Source organism: Aulonocara stuartgranti (genome assembly GCF_965226115.1).
Source record: "Aulonocara stuartgranti genome assembly, chromosome: 16".
Lineage (NCBI taxonomy): Eukaryota > Metazoa > Chordata > Actinopteri > Cichliformes > Cichlidae > Aulonocara > Aulonocara stuartgranti.
Genome location: NC_138952.1, coordinates 34,247,038 through 34,273,722, shown reverse-complemented (window position 1 = coordinate 34,273,722; position 26,685 = coordinate 34,247,038).

The following is a 26,685-nucleotide window of genomic DNA, read 5'->3' as shown; positions in this document are numbered from 1 at the left end:
TTCTATAAGATAAAGCCATAAACATGTGTATCCGAGTCTTCTATCAAAAGTTACAGCTATTTATATGAAGTTGTACAAAAACGCTTTCTTTCGCCAAGACAGTGCGTTTCTCACTGTTACATGCATTTGAATGGGGAACTCGACCGAAACAAAGTATAGGTTTTCATTATGTGAATAACTTGGAAATCTTAGCTCAAACAGCTGCAAAACCTGTTTTCCCAGCACGGAGACCTTGAGTTCTATAAGATAAAGCCATAAACATGTGTATCCGAGTCTTCTATCAAAAGTTACAGCTATTTATATGAAGTTGTACAAAAACGCTTTCTTTCGCCAAGACAGTGCGTTTCTCACTGTTACATGCATTTGAATGGGGAACTCGACCGAAACAAAGTATAGGTTTTCATTATGTGAATAACTTGGAAATCTTAGCTCAAACAGCTGCAAAACCTGTTTTCCCAGCACGGAGACCTTGAGTTCTATAAGATAAAGCCATAAACATGTGTATCCGAGTCTTCTATCAAAAGTTACAGCTATTTATATGAAGTTGTACAAAAACGCTTTCTTTCGCCAAGACAGTGCGTTTCTCACTGTTACATGCATTTGAATGGGGAACTCGACCGAAACAAAGTATAGGTTTTCATTATGTGAATAACTTGGAAATCTTAGCTCAAACAGCTGCAAAACCTGTTTTCCCAGCACGGAGACCTTGAGTTCTATAAGATAAAGCCATAAACATGTGTATCCGAGTCTTCTATCAAAAGTTACAGCTATTTATATGAAGTTGTACAAAAACGCTTTCTTTCGCCAAGACAGTGCGTTTCTCACTGTTACATGCATTTGAATGGGGAACTCGACCGAAACAAAGTATAGGTTTTCATTATGTGAATAACTTGGAAATCTTAGCTCAAACAGCTGCAAAACCTGTTTTCCCAGCACGGAGACCTTGAGTTCTATAAGATAAAGCCATAAACATGTTTGTCTGAGTCTTCTATCAAAAGTTACAGCTATTTATATGAAGTTGTACAAAAACGCTTTCTTTCGCCAAGACAGTGCGTTTCTCACTGTTACATGCATTTGAATGGGGAACTCGACCGAAACAAAGTATAGGTTTTCATTATGTGAATAACTTGGAAATCTTAGCTCAAACAGCTGCAAAACCTGTTTTCCCAGCACGGAGACCTTGAGTTCTATAAGATAAAGCCATAAACATGTGTATCCGAGTCTTCTATCAAAAGTTACAGCTATTTATATGAAGTTGTACAAAAACGCTTTCTTTCGCCAAGACAGTGCGTTTCTCACTGTTACATGCATTTGAATGGGGAACTCGACCGAAACAAAGTATAGGTTTTCATTATGTGAATAACTTGGAAATCTTAGCTCAAACAGCTGCAAAACCTGTTTTCCCAGCACGGAGACCTTGAGTTCTATAAGATAAAGCCATAAACATGTTTGTCTGAGTCTTCTATCAAAAGTTACAGCTATTTATATGAAGTTGTACAAAAACGCTTTCTTTCGCCAAGACAGTGCGTTTCTCACTGTTACATGCATTTGAATGGGGAACTCGACCGAAACAAAGTATAGGTTTTCATTATGTGAATAACTTGGAAATCTTAGCTCAAACAGCTGCAAAACCTGTTTTCCCAGCACGGAGACCTTGAGTTCTATAAGATAAAGCCATAAACATGTGTATCCGAGTCTTCTATCAAAAGTTACAGCTATTTATATGAAGTTGTACAAAAACGCTTTCTTTCGCCAAGACAGTGCGTTTCTCACTGTTACATGCATTTGAATGGGGAACTCGACCGAAACAAAGTATAGGTTTTCATTATGTGAATAACTTGGAAATCTTAGCTCAAACAGCTGCAAAACCTGTTTTCCCAGCACGGAGACCTTGAGTTCTATAAGATAAAGCCATAAACATGTGTATCCGAGTCTTCTATCAAAAGTTACAGCTATTTATATGAAGTTGTACAAAAACGCTTTCTTTCGCCAAGACAGTGCGTTTCTCACTGTTACATGCATTTGAATGGGGAACTCGACCGAAACAAAGTATAGGTTTTCATTATGTGAATAACTTGGAAATCTTAGCTCAAACAGCTGCAAAACCTGTTTTCCCAGCACGGAGACCTTGAGTTCTATAAGATAAAGCCATAAACATGTTTGTCTGAGTCTTCTATCAAAAGTTACAGCTATTTATATGAAGTTGTACAAAAACGCTTTCTTTCGCCAAGACAGTGCGTTTCTCACTGTTACATGCATTTGAATGGGGAACTCGACCGAAACAAAGTATAGGTTTTCATTATGTGAATAACTTGGAAATCTTAGCTCAAACAGCTGCAAAACCTGTTTTCCCAGCACGGAGACCTTGAGTTCTATAAGATAAAGCCATAAACATGTGTATCCGAGTCTTCTATCAAAAGTTACAGCTATTTATATGAAGTTGTACAAAAACGCTTTCTTTCGCCAAGACAGTGCGTTTCTCACTGTTACATGCATTTGAATGGGGAACTCGACCGAAACAAAGTATAGGTTTTCATTATGTGAATAACTTGGAAATCTTAGCTCAAACAGCTGCAAAACCTGTTTTCCCAGCACGGAGACCTTGAGTTCTATAAGATAAAGCCATAAACATGTTTGTCTGAGTCTTCTATCAAAAGTTACAGCTATTTATATGAAGTTGTACAAAAACGCTTTCTTTCGCCAAGACAGTGCGTTTCTCACTGTTACATGCATTTGAATGGGGAACTCGACCGAAACAAAGTATAGGTTTTCATTATGTGAATAACTTGGAAATCTTAGCTCAAACAGCTGCAAAACCTGTTTTCCCAGCACGGAGACCTTGAGTTCTATAAGATAAAGCCATAAACATGTGTATCCGAGTCTTCTATCAAAAGTTACAGCTATTTATATGAAGTTGTACAAAAACGCTTTCTTTCGCCAAGACAGTGCGTTTCTCACTGTTACATGCATTTGAATGGGGAACTCGACCGAAACAAAGTATAGGTTTTCATTATGTGAATAACTTGGAAATCTTAGCTCAAACAGCTGCAAAACCTGTTTTCCCAGCACGGAGACCTTGAGTTCTATAAGATAAAGCCATAAACATGTTTGTCTGAGTCTTCTATCAAAAGTTACAGCTATTTATATGAAGTTGTACAAAAACGCTTTCTTTCGCCAAGACAGTGCGTTTCTCACTGTTACATGCATTTGAATGGGGAACTCGACCGAAACAAAGTATAGGTTTTCATTATGTGAATAACTTGGAAATCTTAGCTCAAACAGCTGCAAAACCTGTTTTCCCAGCACGGAGACCTTGAGTTCTATAAGATAAAGCCATAAACATGTGTATCCGAGTCTTCTATCAAAAGTTACAGCTATTTATATGAAGTTGTACAAAAACGCTTTCTTTCGCCAAGACAGTGCGTTTCTCACTGTTACATGCATTTGAATGGGGAACTCGACCGAAACAAAGTATAGGTTTTCATTATGTGAATAACTTGGAAATCTTAGCTCAAACAGCTGCAAAACCTGTTTTCCCAGCACGGAGACCTTGAGTTCTATAAGATAAAGCCATAAACATGTGTATCCGAGTCTTCTATCAAAAGTTACAGCTATTTATATGAAGTTGTACAAAAACGCTTTCTTTCGCCAAGACAGTGCGTTTCTCACTGTTACATGCATTTGAATGGGGAACTCGACCAAAACAAAGTATAGGTTTTCATTATGTGAATAACTTGGAAATCTTAGCTCAAACAGCTGCAAAACCTGTTTTCCCAGCACGGAGACCTTGAGTTCTATAAGATAAAGCCATAAACATGTTTGTCTGAGTCTTCTATCAAAAGTTACAGCTATTTATATGAAGTTGTACAAAATAGCTTTCTTTCGCCAAGACAGTGCGTTTCTCACTGTTACATGCATTTGAATGGGGAACTCGACCGAAACAAAGTATAGGTTTTCATTATGTGAATAACTTGGAAATCTTAGCTCAAACAGCTGCAAAACCTGTTTTCCCAGCACGGAGACCTTGAGTTCTATAAGATAAAGCCATAAACATGTGTATCCGAGTCTTCTATCAAAAGTTACAGCTATTTATATGAAGTTGTACAAAAACGCTTTCTTTCGCCAAGACAGTGTGTTTCTCACTGTTACATGCATTTGAATGGGGAACTCCACCGAAACAAAGTATAGGTTTTCATTATGTGAATAACTTGGAAATCTTACCTCAAACAGCTGCAAAACCTGTTTTCCCAGCACGGAGACCTTGAGTTCTATAAGATAAAGCCATAAACATGTGTATCTGAGTCTTCTATCAAAAGTTACAGCTATTTATATGAAGTTGTACAAAAACGCTTTCTTTCGCCAAGACAGGCGTTTCTCACTGTTACATGCATTTGAATGGGGAACTCGACCGAAACAAAGTATAAGTATTCATTATGTGAATAACTTGGAAATCTTAGCTCAAACAGCTGCAAAACCTGTTTTCCCAGCACGGAGACCTTGAGTTCTATAATATAAGGCCATAAACATGTTTGTTTGAGTCTTCTATCAAAAGTTACAGCTATTTCTATGAAGTTGTACAAAATAGCTTTCTTTCGCCAAGACAGTGCATTTCTCACTGTTACATGCATTTGAATGGGGAACTCGACCGAAACAAAGTATAGGTTTTCATTATGTGAATAACTTGGAAATCTTAGCTCAAACAGCTGCAAAACCTGTTTTCCCAGCACGGAGACCTTGAGTTCTATAAGATAAAGCCATAAACATGTGTATCCGAGTCTTCTATCAAAAGTTACAGCTATTTATATGAAGTTGTACAAAAACGCTTTCTTTCGCCAAGACAGTGCGTTTCTCACTGTTACATGCATTTTGAATGGGGAACTCGACCGAAACAAAGTATAGGTTTTCATTATGTGAATAACTTGGAAATCTTAGCTCAAACAGCTGCAAAACCTGTTTTCCCAGCACGGAGACCTTGAGTTCTATAAGATAAAGCCATAAACATGTTTGTCTGAGTCTTCTATCAAAAGTTACAGCTATTTATATGAAGTTGTACAAAATAGCTTTCTTTCGCCAAGACAGTGCGTTTCTCACTGTTACATGCATTTGAATGGGGAACTCGACCGAAACAAAGTATAGGTTTTCATTATGTGAATAACTTGGAAATCTTAGCTCAAACAGCTGCAAAACCTGTTTTCCCAGCACGGAGACCTTGAGTTCTATAAGATAAAGCCATAAACATGTGTATCCGAGTCTTCTATCAAAAGTTACAGCTATTTATATGAAGTTGTACAAAAACGCTTTCTTTCGCCAAGACAGTGCGTTTCTCACTGTTACATGCATTTGAATGGGGAACTCGACCGAAACAAAGTATAGGTTTTCATTATGTGAATAACTTGGAAATCTTAGCTCAAACAGCTGCAAAACCTGTTTTCCCAGCACGGAGACCTTGAGTTCTATAAGATAAAGCCATAAACATGTGTATCCGAGTCTTCTATCAAAAGTTACAGCTATTTATATGAAGTTGTACAAAAACGCTTTCTTTCGCCAAGACAGTGCGTTTCTCACTGTTACATGCATTTGAATGGGGAACTCGACCGAAACAAAGTATAGGTTTTCATTATGTGAATAACTTGGAAATCTTAGCTCAAACAGCTGCAAAACCTGTTTTCCCAGCACGGAGACCTTGAGTTCTATAAGATAAAGCCATAAACATGTGTATCCGAGTCTTCTATCAAAAGTTACAGCTATTTATATGAAGTTGTACAAAAACGCTTTCTTTCGCCAAGACAGTGCGTTTCTCACTGTTACATGCATTTGAATGGGGAACTCGACCGAAACAAAGTATAGGTTTTCATTATGTGAATAACTTGGAAATCTTAGCTCAAACAGCTGCAAAACCTGTTTTCCCAGCACGGAGACCTTGAGTTCTATAAGATAAAGCCATAAACATGTGTATCCGAGTCTTCTATCAAAAGTTACAGCTATTTATATGAAGTTGTACAAAATAGCTTTCTTTCGCCAAGACAGTGCGTTTCTCACTGTTACATGCATTTGAATGGGGAACTCCACCGAAACAAAGTATAGGTTTTCATTATGTGAATAACTTGGAAATCTTAGCTCAAACAGCTGCAAAACCTGTTTTCCCAGCACGGAGACCTTGAGTTCTATAAGATAAAGCCATAAACATGTGTATCCGAGTCTTCTATCAAAAGTTACAGCTATTTATATGAAGTTGTACAAAAACGCTTTCTTTCGCCAAGACAGTGCGTTTCTCACTGTTACATGCATTTGAATGGGGAACTCGACCGAAACAAAGTATAGGTTTTCATTATGTGAATAACTTGGAAATCTTAGCTCAAACAGCTGCAAAACCTGTTTTCCCAGCACGGAGACCTTGAGTTCTATAAGATAAAGCCATAAACATGTTTGTCTGAGTCTTCTATCAAAAGTTACAGCTATTTATATGAAGTTGTACAAAAACGCTTTCTTTCGCCAAGACAGTGCGTTTCTCACTGTTACATGCATTTGAATGGGGAACTCGACCGAAACAAAGTATAGGTTTTCATTATGTGAATAACTTGGAAATCTTAGCTCAAACAGCTGCAAAACCTGTTTTCCCAGCACGGAGACCTTGAGTTCTATAAGATAAAGCCATAAACATGTGTATCCGAGTCTTCTATCAAAAGTTACAGCTATTTATATGAAGTTGTACAAAAACGCTTTCTTTCGCCAAGACAGTGCGTTTCTCACTGTTACATGCATTTGAATGGGGAACTCGACCGAAACAAAGTATAGGTTTTCATTATGTGAATAACTTGGAAATCTTAGCTCAAACAGCTGCAAAACCTGTTTTCCCAGCACGGAGACCTTGAGTTCTATAAGATAAAGCCATAAACATGTTTGTCTGAGTCTTCTATCAAAAGTTACAGCTATTTATATGAAGTTGTACAAAAACGCTTTCTTTCGCCAAGACAGTGCGTTTCTCACTGTTACATGCATTTGAATGGGGAACTCGACCGAAACAAAGTATAGGTTTTCATTATGTGAATAACTTGGAAATCTTAGCTCAAACAGCTGCAAAACCTGTTTTCCCAGCACGGAGACCTTGAGTTCTATAAGATAAAGCCATAAACATGTGTATCCGAGTCTTCTATCAAAAGTTACAGCTATTTATATGAAGTTGTACAAAAACGCTTTCTTTCGCCAAGACAGTGCGTTTCTCACTGTTACATGCATTTGAATGGGGAACTCGACCGAAACAAAGTATAGGTTTTCATTATGTGAATAACTTGGAAATCTTAGCTCAAACAGCTGCAAAACCTGTTTTCCCAGCACGGAGACCTTGAGTTCTATAAGATAAAGCCATAAACATGTGTATCCGAGTCTTCTATCAAAAGTTACAGCTATTTATATGAAGTTGTACAAAAACGCTTTCTTTCGCCAAGACAGTGCGTTTCTCACTGTTACATGCATTTGAATGGGGAACTCGACCGAAACAAAGTATAGGTTTTCATTATGTGAATAACTTGGAAATCTTAGCTCAAACAGCTGCAAAACCTGTTTTCCCAGCACGGAGACCTTGAGTTCTATAAGATAAAGCCATAAACATGTTTGTCTGAGTCTTCTATCAAAAGTTACAGCTATTTATATGAAGTTGTACAAAATAGCTTTCTTTCGCCAAGACAGTGCGTTTCTCACTGTTACATGCATTTGAATGGGGAACTCGACCGAAACAAAGTATAGGTTTTCATTATGTGAATAACTTGGAAATCTTAGCTCAAACAGCTGCAAAACCTGTTTTCCCAGCACGGAGACCTTGAGTTCTATAAGATAAAGCCATAAACATGTGTATCCGAGTCTTCTATCAAAAGTTACAGCTATTTATATGAAGTTGTACAAAAACGCTTTCTTTCGCCAAGACAGTGCGTTTCTCACTGTTACATGCATTTGAATGGGGAACTCGACCGAAACAAAGTATAGGTTTTCATTATGTGAATAACTTGGAAATCTTAGCTCAAACAGCTGCAAAACCTGTTTTCCCAGCACGGAGACCTTGAGTTCTATAAGATAAAGCCATAAACATGTGTATCCGAGTCTTCTATCAAAAGTTACAGCTATTTATATGAAGTTGTACAAAATAGCTTTCTTTCGCCAAGACAGTGCGTTTCTCACTGTTACATGCATTTGAATGGGGAACTCGACCGAAACAAAGTATAGGTTTTCATTATGTGAATAACTTGGAAATCTTAGCTCAAACAGCTGCAAAACCTGTTTTCCCAGCACGGAGACCTTGAGTTCTATAAGATAAAGCCATAAACATGTGTATCCGAGTCTTCTATCAAAAGTTACAGCTATTTATATGAAGTTGTACAAAAACGCTTTCTTTCGCCAAGACAGTGCGTTTCTCACTGTTACATGCATTTGAATGGGGAACTCGACCGAAACAAAGTATAGGTTTTCATTATGTGAATAACTTGGAAATCTTAGCTCAAACAGCTGCAAAACCTGTTTTCCCAGCACGGAGACCTTGAGTTCTATAAGATAAAGCCATAAACATGTGTATCCGAGTCTTCTATCAAAAGTTACAGCTATTTATATGAAGTTGTACAAAAACGCTTTCTTTCGCCAAGACAGTGCGTTTCTCACTGTTACATGCATTTGAATGGGGAACTCGACCGAAACAAAGTATAGGTTTTCATTATGTGAATAACTTGGAAATCTTAGCTCAAACAGCTGCAAAACCTGTTTTCCCAGCACGGAGACCTTGAGTTCTATAAGATAAAGCCATAAACATGTTTGTCTGAGTCTTCTATCAAAAGTTACAGCTATTTATATGAAGTTGTACAAAATAGCTTTCTTTCGCCAAGACAGTGCGTTTCTCACTGTTACATGCATTTGAATGGGGAACTCGACCGAAACAAAGTATAGGTTTTCATTATGTGAATAACTTGGAAATCTTAGCTCAAACAGCTGCAAAACCTGTTTTCCCAGCACGGAGACCTTGAGTTCTATAAGATAAAGCCATAAACATGTGTATCCGAGTCTTCTATCAAAAGTTACAGCTATTTATATGAAGTTGTACAAAAACGCTTTCTTTCGCCAAGACAGTCCGTTTCTCACTGTTACATGCATTTGAATGGGGAACTCGACCGAAACAAAGTATAGGTTTTCATTATGTGAATAACTTGGAAATCTTAGCTCAAACAGCTGCAAAACCTGTTTTCCCAGCACGGAGACCTTGAGTTCTATAAGATAAAGCCATAAACATGTGTATCCGAGTCTTCTATCAAAAGTTACAGCTATTTATATGAAGTTGTACAAAATAGCTTTCTTTCGCCAAGACAGTGCGTTTCTCACTGTTACATGCATTTGAATGGGGAACTCGACCGAAACAAAGTATAGGTTTTCATTATGTGAATAACTTGGAAATCTTAGCTCAAACAGCTGCAAAACCTGTTTTCCCAGCACGGAGACCTTGAGTTCTATAAGATAAAGCCATAAACATGTGTATCCGAGTCTTCTATCAAAAGTTACAGCTATTTATATGAAGTTGTACAAAAACGCTTTCTTTCGCCAAGACAGTGCGTTTCTCACTGTTACATGCATTTGAATGGGGAACTCGACCGAAACAAAGTATAGGTTTTCATTATGTGAATAACTTGGAAATCTTAGCTCAAACAGCTGCAAAACCTGTTTTCCCAGCACGGAGACCTTGAGTTCTATAAGATAAAGCCATAAACATGTGTATCCGAGTCTTCTATCAAAAGTTACAGCTATTTATATGAAGTTGTACAAAATAGCTTTCTTTCGCCAAGACAGTGCGTTTCTCACTGTTACATGCATTTGAATGGGGAACTCGACCGAAACAAAGTATAGGTTTTCATTATGTGAATAACTTGGAAATCTTAGCTCAAACAGCTGCAAAACCTGTTTTCCCAGCACGGAGACCTTGAGTTCTATAAGATAAAGCCATAAACATGTGTATCCGAGTCTTCTATCAAAAGTTACAGCTATTTATATGAAGTTGTACAAAAACGCTTTCTTTCGCCAAGACAGTGCGTTTCTCACTGTTACATGCATTTGAATGGGGAACTCCACCGAAACAAAGTATAGGTTTTCATTATGTGAATAACTTGGAAATCTTAGCTCAAACAGCTGCAAAACCTGTTTTCCCAGCACGGAGACCTTGAGTTCTATAAGATAAAGCCATAAACATGTGTATCCGAGTCTTCTATCAAAAGTTACAGCTATTTATATGAAGTTGTACAAAATAGCTTTCTTTCGCCAAGACAGTGCGTTTCTCACTGTTACATGCATTTGAATGGGGAACTCCACCGAAAAAAAAAGTATAGGTTTTCATTATGTGAATAACTTGGAAATCTTAGCTCAAACAGCTGCAAAACCTGTTTTCCCAGCACGGAGACCTTGAGTTCTATAAGATAAAGCCATAAACATGTGTATCCGAGTCTTCTATCAAAAGTTACAGCTATTTATATGAAGTTGTATAAAAACGCTTTCTTTCGCCAAGACAGTGCGTTTCTCACTGTTACATGCATTTGAATGGGGAACTCGACCGAAACAAAGTATAGGTTTTCATTATGTGAATAACTTGGAAATCTTAGCTCAAACAGCTGCAAAACCTGTTTTCCCAGCACGGAGACCTTGAGTTCTATAAGATAAAGCCATAAACATGTGTATCCGAGTCTTCTATCAAAAGTTACAGCTATTTATATGAAGTTGTACAAAAACGCTTTCTTTCGCCAAGACAGTGCGTTTCTCACTGTTACATGCATTTGAATGGGGAACTCGACCGAAACAAAGTATAGGTTTTCATTATGTGAATAACTTGGAAATCTTAGCTCAAACAGCTGCAAAACCTGTTTTCCCAGCACGGAGACCTTCAGTTCTATAAGATAAAGCCATAAACATGTGTATCCGAGTCTTCTATCAAAAGTTACAGCTATTTATATGAAGTTGTACAAAAACGCTTTCTTTCGCCAAGACAGTGCGTTTCTCACTGTTACATGCATTTGAATGGGGAACTCGACCGAAACAAAGTATAGGTTTTCATTATGTGAATAACTTGGAAATCTTAGCTCAAACAGCTGCAAAACCTGTTTTCCCAGCACGGAGACCTTGAGTTCTATAAGATAAAGCCATAAACATGTGTATCCGAGTCTTCTATCAAAAGTTACAGCTATTTATATGAAGTTGTACAAAATAGCTTTCTTTCGCCAAGACAGTGCGTTTCTCACTGTTACATGCATTTGAATGGGGAACTCGACCGAAACAAAGTATAGGTTTTCATTATGTGAATAACTTGGAAATCTTAGCTCAAACAGCTGCAAAACCTGTTTTCCCAGCACGGAGACCTTGAGTTCTATAAGATAAAGCCATAAACATGTGTATCCGAGTCTTCTATCAAAAGTTACAGCTATTTATATGAAGTTGTACAAAAACGCTTTATTTCGCCAAGACAGTGCGTTTCTCACTGTTACATGCATTTGAATGGGAAACTCGCCTGAAACAAAGTATAGGTTTTCATTATGTGAATAATTTTAAAATCTTAGCTCAAACGGCTGCAAAACCTGTTCTGTTTGCCCAGCACGGGGATATTGAGTTCTATAAGATAAAGCCATAAACATGTTTGTCTGAGTCTTCTATCAAAAGTTACAGCGATTTATATGAAGTTGTTCAAAAACGCTTTATTTCGCCAAGACAATGCGTTTCTCACTGTTACATGCATTTGAATGGGAAACTCGCCTGAAACAAAGTATAGGTTTTCATTATGTGAATCATTTTAAAATCTTAGCTCAAACGGCTGCAAAACCTGTTTGCCCAGCACGGGATATTGAGTTCTATAAGATAAAGCCATAAACATGTTTGTCTGAGTCTTCTATCAAAAGTTACAGCGATTTATATGAAGTTGTTCAAAAACGCTTTATTTCGCCAAGACAATGCGTTTCTCACTGTTACATGAATTTGAATCGGAAACTCGCCTGAAACAAAGTATAGGTTTTCATTATGTGAATAATTTTAAAATCTCAGCTCAAACGGCTGCAAAACCTGTTTGCCCAGCACGGGGATATTGAGTTCTATAAGATAAAGCCATAAACATGTTTGTCTGAGTCTTCTATCAAAAGTTACAGCGATTTATATGAAGTTGTTCAAAAACGCTTTATTTCGCCAAGACAATGCGTTTCTCACTGTTACATGCATTTGAATGGGAAACTCGCCTGAAACAAAGTATAGGTTTTCATTATGTGAATCATTTTAAAATCTTAGCTCAAACGGCTGCAAAACCTGTTTTCCCAGCACGGAGACCTTGAGTTCTATAAGATAAAGCCATAAACATGTGTATCCGAGTCTTCTATCAAAAGTTACAGCTATTTATATGAAGTTGTACAAAAACGCTTTCTTTCGCCAAGACAGTGCGTTTCTCACTGTTACATGCATTTGAATGGGGAACTCGACCGAAACAAAGTATAGGTTTTCATTATGTGTATAACTTGACAATCTTAGCTCAAACAGCTGCAAATCCTGTTTTCCCAGCACGGGGACCTTGAGTTCTATAAGATAAAGCCATAAACATGTTTGTCTGAGTCTTCTATCAAAAGTTACAGCTATTTATATGAAGTTGTACAAAAACGCTTTCTTTCGCCAAGACAGTGCGTTTCTCACTGTTACATGCATTTGAATGGGGAACTCGACCGAAACAAAGTATAGGTTTTCATTATGTGTATAACTTGAAAATCTTAGCTCAAACAGCTGCAAAACCTGTTTTCCCAGCACGGGGACCTTGAGTTCTATAAGATAAAGCCATAAACATGTTTGTCTGAGTCTTCTATCAAAAGTTACAGCTATTTATATGAAGTTGTACAAAAACGCTTTATTTCGCCAAGACAATGCGTTTCTCACTGTTACATGCATTTGAATGGGAAACTCGCCTGAAACAAAGTATAGGTTTTCATTATGTGAATAATTTTAAAATCTTAGCTCAAACGGCTGCAAAACCTGTTTGGCCAGCACGGGGATATTGAGTTCTATAAGATAAAGCCATAAACATGTTTGTCTGAGTCTTCTATCAAAAGTTACAGCGATTTATATGAAGTGGTTGAAAATCGCTTTATTTCGCCAAGACAGTGTGTTTCTCACTGTTACATGCATTTGAATGGGAAACTCACCCGAGACAAAGTATAGGTTTTCATTATGTGAATAATTTTAAAATCTTAGCTCAAACGGCTGCAAAACCTGTTTGCCCAGCACGGGGATATTGAGTTCTATAAGATAAAGCCATAAACATGTTTGTCTGAGTCTTCTATCAAAAGTTACAGCGATTTATATGAAGTTGTTCAAAAACGCTTTATTTCGCCAAGACAATGCGTTTCTCACTGTTACATGCATTTGAATGGGAAACTCGCCTGAAACAAAGTATAGGTTTTCATTATGTGAATCATTTTAAAATCTTAGCTCAAACGGCTGCAAAACCTGTTTTCCCAGCACGGAGACCTTGAGTTCTATAAGATAAAGCCATAAACATGTGTATCCGAGTCTTCTATCAAAAGTTACAGCTATTTATATGAAGTTGTACAAAAACGCTTTCTTTCGCCAAGACAGTGCGTTTCTCACTGTTACATGCATTTGAATGGGGAACTCGACCGAAACAAAGTATAGGTTTTCATTATGTGTATAACTTGAAAATCTTAGCTCAAACAGCTGCAAATCCTGTTTTCCCAGCACGGGAACCTTGAGTTCTATAAGATAAAGCCATAAACATGTTTGTCTGAGTCTTCTATCAAAAGTTACAGCTATTTATATGAAGTTGTACAAAAACGCTTTCTTTCGCCAAGACAATGCGTTTCTCACTGTTACATGCATTTGAATGGGAAACTCGCCTGAAACAAAGTATAGGTTTTCATTATGTGAATAATTTTAAAATCTTAGCTCAAACGGCTGCAAAACCTGTTCTGTTTGCCCAGCACGGGGATATTAAGTTCTATAAGATAAAGCCATAAACATGGTTGTCTGAGTCTTCTATCAAAAGTTACAGCGATTTATATGAAGTGGTTGAAAATCGCTTTATTTCGCCAAGACAGTGTGTTTCTCACTGTTACATGCATTTGAATGGGAAACTCACCCGAGACAAAGTATAGGTTTTCATTATGTGAATAATTTTAAAATCTTAGCTCAAACGGCTGCAAAACCTGTTCTGTTTGCCCAGCACGGGATATTGAGTTCTATAAGATAAAGCCATAAACATGTTTGTCTGAGTCTTCTATCAAAAGTTACAGCGATTTATATGAAGTTGTTCAAAAACGCTTTATTTCGCCAAGACAATGCGTTTCTCACTGTTACATGAATTTGAATGGGAAACTCGCCTGAAACAAAGTATAGGTTTTCATTATGTGAATCATTTTAAAATCTTAGCTCAAACGGCTGCAAAACCTGTTTGCCCAGCACGGGGATATTGAGTTCTATAAGATAAAGCCATAAACATGTTTGTCTGAGTCTTCTATCAAAAGTTACAGCGATTTATATGAAGTTGTTCAAAAACGCTTTATTTCGCCAAGACAATGCGTTTCTCACTGTTACATGCATTTGAATGGGGAACTCGACCGAAACAAAGTATAGGTTTTCATTATGTGAATAACTTGGAAATCTTAGCTCAAACAGCTGCAAAACCTGTTTTCCCAGCACGGAGACCTTGAGTTCTATAAGATAAAGCCATAAACATGTGTATCCGAGTCTTCTATCAAAAGTTACAGCTATTTATATGAAGTTGTACAAAATAGCTTTCTTTCGCCAAGACAGTGCGTTTCTCACTGTTACATGCATTTGAATGGGGAACTCGACCGAAACAAAGTATAGGTTTTCATTATGTGAATAACTTGGAAATCTTAGCTCAAACAGCTGCAAAACCTGTTTTCCCAGCACGGAGACCTTGAGTTCTATAAGATAAAGCCATAAACATGTGTATCCGAGTCTTCTATCAAAAGTTACAGCTATTTATATGAAGTTGTACAAAATAGCTTTCTTTCGCCAAGACAGTGCGTTTCTCACTGTTACATGCATTTGAATGGGGAACTCGACCGAAACAAAGTATAGGTTTTCATTATGTGAATAACTTGGAAATCTTAGCTCAAACAGCTGCAAAACCTGTTTTCCCAGCACGGGAACCTTGAGTTCTATAAGATAAAGCCATAAACATGTGTATCCGAGTCTTCTATCAAAAGTTACAGCTATTTATATGAAGTTGTACAAAAACGCTTTCGTTCGCCAAGACAGTGCGTTTCTCACTGTTACATGCATTTGAATGGGGAACTCGACCGAAACAAAGTATAGGTTTTCATTATGTGAATAACTTGGAAATCTTAGCTCAAACAGCTGCAAAACCTGTTTTCCCAGCACGGAGACCTTGAGTTCTATAAGATAAAGCCATAAACATGTTTGTCTGAGTCTTCTATCAAAAGTTACAGCTATTTATATGAAGTTGTACAAAATAGCTTTCTTTCGCCAAGACAGTGCGTTTCTCACTGTTACATGCATTTGAATGGGGAACTCGACCGAAACAAAGTATAGGTTTTCATTATGTGAATAACTTGGAAATCTTAGCTCAAACAGCTGCAAAACCTGTTTTCCCAGCACGGAGACCTTGAGTTCTATAAGATAAAGCCATAAACATGTGTATCCGAGTCTTCTATCAAAAGTTACAGCTATTTATATGAAGTTGTACAAAAACGCTTTCTTTCGCCAAGACAGTGCGTTTCTCACTGTTACATGCATTTGAATGGGGAACTCGACCGAAACAAAGTATAGGTTTTCATTATGTGAATAACTTGGAAATCTTAGCTCAAACAGCTGCAAAACCTGTTTTCCCAGCACGGAGACCTTGAGTTCTATAAGATAAAGCCATAAACATGTGTATCCGAGTCTTCTATCAAAAGTTACAGCTATTTATATGAAGTTGTACAAAATAGCTTTCTTTCGCCAAGACAGTGCGTTTCTCACTGTTACATGCATTTGAATGGGGAACTCGACCGAAACAAAGTATAGGTTTTCATTATGTGAATAACTTGGAAATCTTAGCTCAAACAGCTGCAAAACCTGTTTTCCCAGCACGGAGACCTTGAGTTCTATAAGATAAAGCCATAAACATGTGTATCCGAGTCTTCTATCAAAAGTTACAGCTATTTATATGAAGTTGTACAAAAACGCTTTCTTTCGCCAAGACAGTGCGTTTCTCACTGTTACATGCATTTGAATGGGGAACTCGACCGAAACAAAGTATAGGTTTTCATTATGTGAATAACTTGGAAATCTTAGCTCAAACAGCTGCAAAACCTGTTTTCCCAGCACGGAGACCTTGAGTTCTATAAGATAAAGCCATAAACATGTGTATCCGAGTCTTCTATCAAAAGTTACAGCTATTTATATGAAGTTGTACAAAAACGCTTTCTTTCGCCAAGACAGTGCGTTTCTCACTGTTACATGCATTTGAATGGGAAACTCGCCTGAAACAAAGTATAGGTTTTCATTATGTGAATCATTTTAAAATCTTAGCTCAAACGGCTGCAAAACCTGTTTGCCCAGCACGGGGATATTGAGTTCTATAAGATAAAGCCATAAACATGTTTGTCTGAGTCTTCTATCAAAAGTTACAGCGATTTATATGAAGTTGTTCAAAAACGCTTTATTTCGCCAAGACAATGCGTTTCTCACTGTTACATGCATTTGAATGGGGAACTCGACCGAAACAAAGTATAGGTTTTCATTATGTGTATAACTTGAAAATCTTAGCTCAAACAGCTGCAAATCATGTTTTCCCAGCACGGGGACCTTGAGTTCTATAAGATAAAGCCATAAACATGTGTATCCGAGTCTTCTATCAAAAGTTACAGCTATTTATATGAAGTTGTACAAAATAGCTTTCTTTCGCCAAGACAGTGCGTTTCTCACTGTTACATGCATTTGAATGGGGAACTCGACCGAAACAAAGTATAGGTTTTCATTATGTGAATAACTTGGAAATCTTAGCTCAAACAGCTGCAAAACCTGTTTTCCCAGCACGGGAACCTTGAGTTCTATAAGATAAAGCCATAAACATGTGTATCCGAGTCTTCTATCAAAAGTTACAGCTATTTATATGAAGTTGTACAAAAACGCTTTCGTTCGCCAAGACAGTGCGTTTCTCACTGTTACATGCATTTGAATGGGGAACTCGACCGAAACAAAGTATAGGTTTTCATTATGTGAATAACTTGGAAATCTTAGCTCAAACAGCTGCAAAACCTGTTTGCCCAGCACGGAGACCTTGAGTTCTATAAGATAAAGCCATAAACATGTGTATCCGAGTCTTCTATCAAAAGTTACAGCTATTTATATGAAGTTGTACAAAAACGCTTTCTTTCGCCAAGACAGTGCGTTTCTCACTGTTACATGCATTTGAATGGGGAACTCGACCGAAACAAAGTATAGGTTTTCATTATGTGAATAACTTGGAAATCTTAGCTCAAACAGCTGCAAAACCTGTTTTCCCAGCACGGAGACCTTGAGTTCTATAAGATAAAGCCATAAACATGTTTGTCTGAGTCTTCTATCAAAAGTTACAGCTATTTATATGAAGTTGTACAAAATAGCTTTCTTTCGCCAAGACAGTGCGTTTCTCACTGTTACATGCATTTGAATGGGGAACTCGACCGAAACAAAGTATAGGTTTTCATTATGTGAATAACTTGGAAATCTTAGCTCAAACAGCTGCAAAACCTGTTTTCCCAGCACGGAGACCTTGAGTTCTATAAGATAAAGCCATAAACATGTGTATCCGAGTCTTCTATCAAAAGTTACAGCTATTTATATGAAGTTGTACAAAAACGCTTTCTTTCGCCAAGACAGTGCGTTTCTCACTGTTACATGCATTTGAATGGGGAACTCGACCGAAACAAAGTATAGGTTTTCATTATGTGTATAACTTGAAAATCTTAGCTCAAACAGCTGCAAATCCTGTTTTCCCAGCACGGGGACCTTGAGTTCTATAAGATAAAGCCATAAACATGTTTGTCTGAGTCTTCTATCAAAAGTTACAGCTATTTATATGAAGTTGTACAAAAACGCTTTATTTCGCCAAGACAATGCGTTTCTCACTGTTACATGCATTTGAATGGGAAACTCGCCTGAAACAAAGTATAGGTTTTCATAATGTGAATAATTTTAAAATCTTAGCTCAAACGGCTGCAAAACCTGTTTGCCCAGCACGGGGATATTGAGTTCTATAAGATAAAGCCATAAACATGGTTGTCTGAGTCTTCTATCAAAAGTTACAGCGATTTATATGAAGTGGTTGAAAATCGCTTTATTTCGCCAAGACAGTGTGTTTCTCACTGTTACATGCATTTGAATGGGAAACTCACCCGAGACAAAGTATAGGTTTTCATTATGTGAATAATTTTAAAATCTTAGCTCAAACAGCTGCAAAACCTGTTTGCCCAGCACGAGGATATTGAGTTCTATAAGATAAAGCCATAAACATGGTTGTCTGAGTCTTCTATCAAAAGTTACAGCGATTTATATGAAGTTGTTCAAAAACGCTTTATTTCACCAAGACAATGCGTTTCTCACTGTTACATGCATTTGAATGGGAAACTCGCCTGAAACAAAGTATAGGTTTTCATTATGTGAATAATTTTAAAATCTTAGCTCAAACGGCTGCAAAACCTGTTTGCCCAGCACGGGGATATTGAGTTCTATAAGATAAAGCCATAAACATGGTTGTCTGAGTCTTCTATCAAAAGTTACAGCGATTTATATGAAGTGGTTGAAAATCGCTTTATTTCGCCAAGACGGTGTGTTTCTCACTGTTACATGCATTTGAATGGGAAACTCACCCGAGACAAAGTATAGGTTTTCATTATGTGAATAATTTTAAAATCTTAGCTCAAACAGCTGCAAAACCTGTTCTGTTTGCCCAGCACGGGGATATTGAGTTCTATAAGATAAAGCCATAAACATGTTTGTCTGAGTCTTCTATCAAAAGTTACAGCGATTTATATGAAGTGGTTGAAAATCGCTTTATTTCGCCAAGACAGTGTGTTTCTCACTGTTACATGCATTTGAATGGGAAACTCACCCGAGACAAAGTATAGGTTTTCATTATGTGAATAATTTTAAAATCTTAGCTCAAACAGCTGCAAAACCTGTTTGCCCAGCACGGGGATATTGAGTTCTATAAGATAAAGCCATAAACATGGTTGTCTGAGTCTTCTATCAAAAGTTACAGCGATTTATATGAAGTTGTTCAAAAACGCTTTATTTCACCAAGACAATGCGTTTCTCACTGTTACATGCATTTGAATGGGAAACTCGCCTGAAACAAAGTATAGGTTTTCATTATGTGAATAATTTTAAAATCTTAGCTCAAACGGCTGCAAAACCTGTTTGCCCAGCACGGGGATATTGAGTTCTATAAGATAAAGCCATAAACATGGTTGTCTGAGTCTTCTATCAAAAGTTACAGCGATTTATATGAAGTGGTTGAAAATCGCTTTATTTCGCCAAGACAGTGTGTTTCTCACTGTTACATGCATTTGAATGGGAAACTCACCCGAGACAAAGTATAGGTTTTCATTATGTGAATAATTTTAAAATCTTAGCTCAAACAGCTGCAAAACCTGTTCTGTTTGCCCAGCACGGGGATATTGAGTTCTATAAGATAAAGCCATAAACATGTTTGTCTGAGTCTTCTATCAAAAGTTACAGCGATTTATATGAAGTTGTTCAAAAACGCTTTATTTCGCCAAGACAATGCGTTTCTCACTGTTACATGCATTTGAATGGGAAACTCGCCTGAAACAAAGTATAGGTTTTCATTATGTGAATCATTTTAAAATCTTAGCTCAAACGGCTGCAAAACCTGTTTTCCCAGCACGGAGACCTTGAGTTCTATAAGATAAAGCCATAAACATGTGTATCCGAGTCTTCTATCAAAAGTTACAGCTATTTATATGAAGTTGTACAAAAACGCTTTCTTTCGCCAAGACAGTGCGTTTCTCACTGTTACATGCATTTGAATGGGGAACTCGACCGAAACAAAGTATAGGTTTTCATTATGTGAATAACTTGGAAATCTTAGCTCAAACAGCTGCAAAACCTGTTTTCCCAGCACGGAGACCTTGAGTTCTATAAGATAAAGCCATAAACATGTGTATCCGAGTCTTCTATCAAAAGTTACAGCTATTTATATGAAGTTGTACAAAAACGCTTTCTTTCGCCAAGACAGTGCGTTTCTCACTGTTACATGCATTTGAATGGGGAACTCGACCGAAACAAAGTATAGGTTTTCATTATGTGTATAACTTGAAAATCTTAGCTCAAACAGCTGCAAAACCTTTTTGCCCAGCACGGGGACCTTGAGTTCTATAAGATAAAGCCATAAACATGTTTGTCTGAGTCTTCTATCAAAAGTTACAGCTATTTATATGAAGTTGTACAAAAACGCTTTATTTCGCCAAGACAGTGCGTTTCTCACTGTTACATGCATTTGAATGGGGAACTCGACCGAAACAAAGTATAGGTTTTCATTATGTGAATAACTTGGAAATCTTAGCTCAAACAGCTGCAAAACCTGTTTTCCCAGCACGGAGACCTTGAGTTCTATAAGATAAAGCCATAAACATGTGTATCCGAGTCTTCTATCAAAAGTTACAGCTATTTATATGAAGTTGTACAAAAACGCTTTCTTTCGCCAAGACAGTGCGTTTCTCACTGTTACATGCATTTGAATGGGGAACTCGACCGAAACAAAGTATAGGTTTTCATTATGTGTATAACTTGAAAATCTTAGCTCAAACAGCTGCAAAACATTTTTGCCCAGCACGGGGATATTGAATTCTATAAGATAACGCCATGAATACGTATATCTGAATCTTCTATCAAAAGTTACACCGATTTATATGAAGTTGTGCAAAAACGCTTTATTTCGCCAAGACAGTGCGTTTCTGACGATTACATGCATTTGAATGGGGAACTTGCACGAAACAAAGTATAGGTTTTCATTATGTGAATAACTTGAAAATCTTAGCTCAAACAGCTGCAAAACCCGTTTGCCCAGCACGGGGATATTGAACTCTATAAGATAAAGCCATAAACATGTATTTCTGAGTCTTCTATCAAAAGTTACAGCTGTCTTTATGAAGACCATGAAAAACGCTTTATTTCACCACGTTAGTGCGTTTCTCACTGTTACATACATTTGAATGGGGAACTCGACCGAAACAAAGTATAGGTTTTCATTATGTGAATAACTTGAAAATCTTAGCTCAAACAGCTGCAAAACCTTTTTGCCCAGCACGGGGATATTGAATTCTATAAGATAAAGCCATAAATATGTGAGTCTGAATCTTCTATCAAAAGTTACACCGATTTATATGAAGTTGTGCAAAAATGCTTTATTTTGTCAAGACAGTGCGTTTCTGACTATTACATGCATTTGAATGGCGTTCTCGAACGACACAAAGTATAGGTTTTCATTATGTGAATAACTTAAAAATCTTAGCTCAAACAGCTGCAAAACCTGTTTGCCCAGCACGGGGATATTGAATTCTATAAGATAAAGCCATAAACATGTATTTCTGAGTCTTCTATCAAAAGTTACAGCTGTCTTTATGAAGACCAAGAAAAACGCTTTATTTCACCACGTTAGTTCGTTTCTGACGATTACATGCATTTGAATGGGGAACTCGCAAGAAACAAAGTATAGGTTTTCATTATGTGAATAACTTGAAAATCTTAGCTCAAACAGCTGCAAAGTCTTCTATCAAAAGTTACAGCTGTCTTTAAGAAGACCATGAAAAACGCTTTATTTCACCAAGACAGTGCGTTTCTCGCTATTACATGCATTTGAATGGGGAACTAGCCTGAAACAAAGTATAGGTTTTCATTATGTGAATAACTTGAAAATCTTAGCTCAAACAGCTGCAAAACCTGTTTGCCCAGCACGGGGATATTGAATTCTATAAGATAAAGCCATGAATACGTATATCTGAATCTTCTATCAAAAGTTACACCCATTTATATGAAGTTGTGCAAAAACGCTTTATTTCGCCAAGACAGTGCGTTTCTGACGATTACATGCATTTGAATGGGGAACTCGCCTGAAACAAAGTATAGGTATTCATTATGTGAATAACTTGAAAATCTTAGCTCACACAGCTGCAAAACCTGTTTTCCCAGCACGGAGACCTTCAGTTCTATAAGATAAAGCCATAAACATGTGTATCCGAGTCTTCTATCAAAAGTTACAGCTATTTATATGAAGTTGTACAAAATAGCTTTCTTTCGCCAAGACAGTGCGTTTCTCACTGTTACATGCATTTGAATGGGGAACTCGACCGAAACAAAGTATAGGTTTTCATTATGTGAATAACTTGAAAATCTTAGCTCAAACAGCTGCAAAACCTTTTTGCCCAGCACGGGGATATTGAATTCTATAAGATAAAGCCATAAATATGTGAGTCTGAATCTTCTATCAAAAGTTACACCGATTTATATGAAGTTGTGCAAAAATGCTTTATTTTGTCAAGACAGTGCGTTTCTGACTATTACATGCATTTGAATGGCGTTCTCGAACGACACAAAGTATAGGTTTTCATTATGTGAATAACTTAAAAATCTTAGCTCAAACAGCTGCAAAACCTGTTTGCCCAGCACGGGGATATTGAATTCTATAAGATAAAGCCATAAACATGTATTTCTGAGTCTTCTATCAAAAGTTACAGCTGTCTTTATGAAGACCAAGAAAAACGCTTTATTTCACCACGTTAGTTCGTTTCTGACGATTACATGCATTTGAATGGGGAACTCGCAAGAAACAAAGTATAGGTTTTCATTATGTGAATAACTTGAAAATCTTAGCTCAAACAGCTGCAAAGTCTTCTATCAAAAGTTACAGCTGTCTTTAAGAAGACCATGAAAAACGCTTTATTTCACCAAGACAGTGCGTTTCTCGCTATTACATGCATTTGAATGGGGAACTAGCCTGAAACAAAGTATAGGTTTTCATTATGTGTATAACTTGAAAATCTTAGCTCAAACAGCTGCAAAACCTGTTTGCCCAGCACGGGGATATTGAATTCTATAAGATAAAGCCATGAATACGTATATCTGAATCTTCTATCAAAAGTTACACCCATTTATATGAAGTTGTGCAAAAACGCTTTATTTCGCCAAGACAGTGCGTTTCTGACGATTACATGCATTTGAATGGGGAACTCGCCTGAAACAAAGTATAGGTATTCATTATGTGAATAACTTGAAAATCTTAGCTCACACAGCTGCAAAACCTGTTTTCCCAGCACGGAGACCTTGAGTTCTATAAGATAAAGCCATAAACATGTGTATCCGAGTCTTCTATCAAAAGTTACAGCTGTCTTTATGAAGACCATGAAAAAGGCTTTATTTCACCACGTTAGTACATGCATTTGAATGGAGTTCTCGCCCGACACAAAGTATAGGTTTTCATTATGTGAATAACTTGAAAATCTTAGCTCACACAGCTTTAAAACCTGTTTGCCCAGCACGGGGATATTGGAGTCTAGAAGATAAAGCCATAAATATGTATTTTTGAGTCTTCTATCAAAAGTTACAGCTGTCTTTATGAAGACCAAGAAAAAACGCTTTATTTCACCACGTTAGTGCGTTTCTCACTGTTACATGCATTTGAATGGGGAACTCGCACGAAACAAAGTATAGGTTTTCATTATGTGAATAACTGGAAAATCTTAGCTCGAACAGCTGCAAAACCCGTTTGCCCAGCACGGTGATATTGACGTCTAGAAGATAAAGCCATAAATATGTATTTCTGAGTCTTCTCTCAAAAGTTACAGCTGTCTTTAAGAAGACCATGAAAAACGCTTTATTTCACCAAGACAGTGCGTTTCTCGCTATTACATGCATTTGAATGGGGAACTCGCACGAAACAAAGTATAGGTTTTCATTATGTGAATAACTGGAAAATCTTAGCTCGAACAGCTGCAAAACCCGTTTGCCCAGCACGGGGATATTGAATTCTATAAGATAAAGCCATGAATACGTATATCTGAATCTTCTATCAAAGGTTACACCCATTTATATGAAGTTGTGCAAAAACGCTTTATTTCGCCAAGACAGTGCGTTTCTGACAATTACATGCATTTGAATGGGGAACTCGCCTGAAACAAAGTATAGGTTTTCATTATGTGAATCACTTGAAAATCTTAGCTCAAACAGCTGCAAAACATTTTTACCCAGCACGGGGAAATTGAATTCTATAAGATAAAGCCATAAATATGTATTTCTGGCTTTAAGTTACAGCTGTCTTTATGAAGACCATGAAAAAGGCTTTATTTCACCACGTTAGTGCGTTTCTGACGATTACATGCATTTGAATGGGGAACTCGCACGAAACAAAGTATAGGTTTTCATTATGTGAATAACTTGAAAATCTTAGCTCAAACAGCTGCAAAACCTGTTTGCCCAGCACGGGGATATTGAATTCTATAAGATAAAGCCATGAATACGTATATCTGAATCTTCTATCAAAAGTTACACCCATTTATATGAAGTTGATGAAAAACGCTTTATTTCGCCAAGACAGTGCGTTTCTCACTGTTACATGCATTTGAATGGGGAACTCGCCTGAAACAAAGTATTGGTTTTCATTATGTGAATAACTTGAAAATCTTAGCTCAAACAGCTGCAAAACCTTTTTGCCCAGCACGGGGATATTGAATTCTATAAGATAAAGCCATAAATATGTATTTCTGAGTCTTCTATCAAACGTTACAGCTGTCTTTATTAAGACCAAGAAAAACGCTTTATTCACCACGTTAGTGCGTTTCTGACGATTACATGCATTTGAATGGGGAACTCGCACGAAACAAAGTATAGGTTTTCATTATGTGAATAACTTGAAAATCTTAGCTCAAACAGCTGCAAAACCTGTTTGCCCAGCACGGGGATATTGAATTCTATAAGATAAAGCCATAAATATGTATTTCTGAGTCTTCTATCAAAGGTTACAGCTATTTATATTAAGTTGTGAAAAAACGCTTTATTTCACCAAGACAGTGCGTTTCTGACTGTTACATGCATTTGAATGGGGAACTCGCACGAAACAAAGTATAGGTTTTCATTATGTGAAAAACTTGAAAATCTTAGCTCACACACAGCTGCAAAAACCGCTTGTTCAACACGGGGATATTGAATTCTATCACGCAAATGCATTTGAATGGCGTTCTCGCCCGAAACAAAGTCGGGGATATTGAATTCTATAAGATAAAGTCATAAATATGTATTTCTGAGTCTTCTATCAAAAGTTACAGCTGTCTTTATGAAGACCATGAAAAAGGCTTTATTTCACCACGTTAGTGCGTTTCTCGCTATTACATGCATTTGAATGGAGTTCTCGCCCGACACAAAGTATAGGTTTTCATTATGTGAATAACTTGAAAATCTTAGCTCGAACAGCTGCAAAAACCGTTTACTCAACACAGGGATATTGAATTCTATCAGGCAAAGCCATAAATATGTATTTCTGAGTCTTCTATCAAAAGTTACACCGATTTATATGAAGTTGTGCAAAAACGCTTTATTTCGCCAAGACAGTGCGTTTCTCGCTATTACATGCATTTGAATGGAGTTCTCGCCCGACACAAAGTATAGGTTTTCATTATGTGAATAACTTGAAAATCTTAGCTCAAACAGCTGCAAAACCTTTTTGCCCTGCACAGGGATATTGAAGTCTATAAGATGAAGCCATGAACATGTGAGTCTGAATCTTCTATCAAAAGTTACAGCTATTTATATGAAGTTGTGCAAAAACGCTTTATTTCGCCAAGACAGTGCGTTTCTGACTGTTACATGCATTTGAATGGGGAACTCGCACGAAACAAAGTATAGGTTTTCATTATGTGAAAAACTTGAAAATCTTAGCTCACACACAGCTGCAAAAACCGCTTGTTCAACACGGGGATATTGAATTCTATCACGCAAATGCATTTGAATGGCGTTCTCGCCCGAAACAAAGTCGGGGATATTGAATTCTATAAGATAAAGTCATAAATATGTATTTCTGAGTCTTCTATCAAAAGTTACAGCTGTCTTTATGAAGACCATGAAAAAGGCTTTATTTCACCACGTTAGTGCGTTTCTCGCTATTACATGCATTTGAATGGAGTTCTCGCCCGACACAAAGTATAGGTTTTCATTATGTGAATAACTTGAAAATCTTAGCTCAAACAGCTGCAAAACCTTTTTGCCCTGCACAAGGATATTGAATTCCATAAGATAAAGCCATGAATACGTATATCTGAATCTTCTATCAAAAGTTAAACCCATTTATATCAAGTTGTGCAAAAACGCTTTATTTCGCCAAGACAGTGCGTTTCTCGCTATTACATGCATTTGAATGGCGTTCTCGCACGACACAAAGTATAGGTATTCATTTTGTGAATAACTTGAAAATCTTAGCTCAAACAGCTGCAAAACCTGTTTGCCCAGCACGGGGATATTGAATTCTATAAGATGAAGCCATGAACATGTGAGTCTGAATCTTCTATCAAAAGTTACACCCATTTATATGAAGTTGTGCAAAAACGCTTTATTTCGCCAAGACAGTGCGTTTCTGACGATTACATGCATTTGAATGGGGAACTC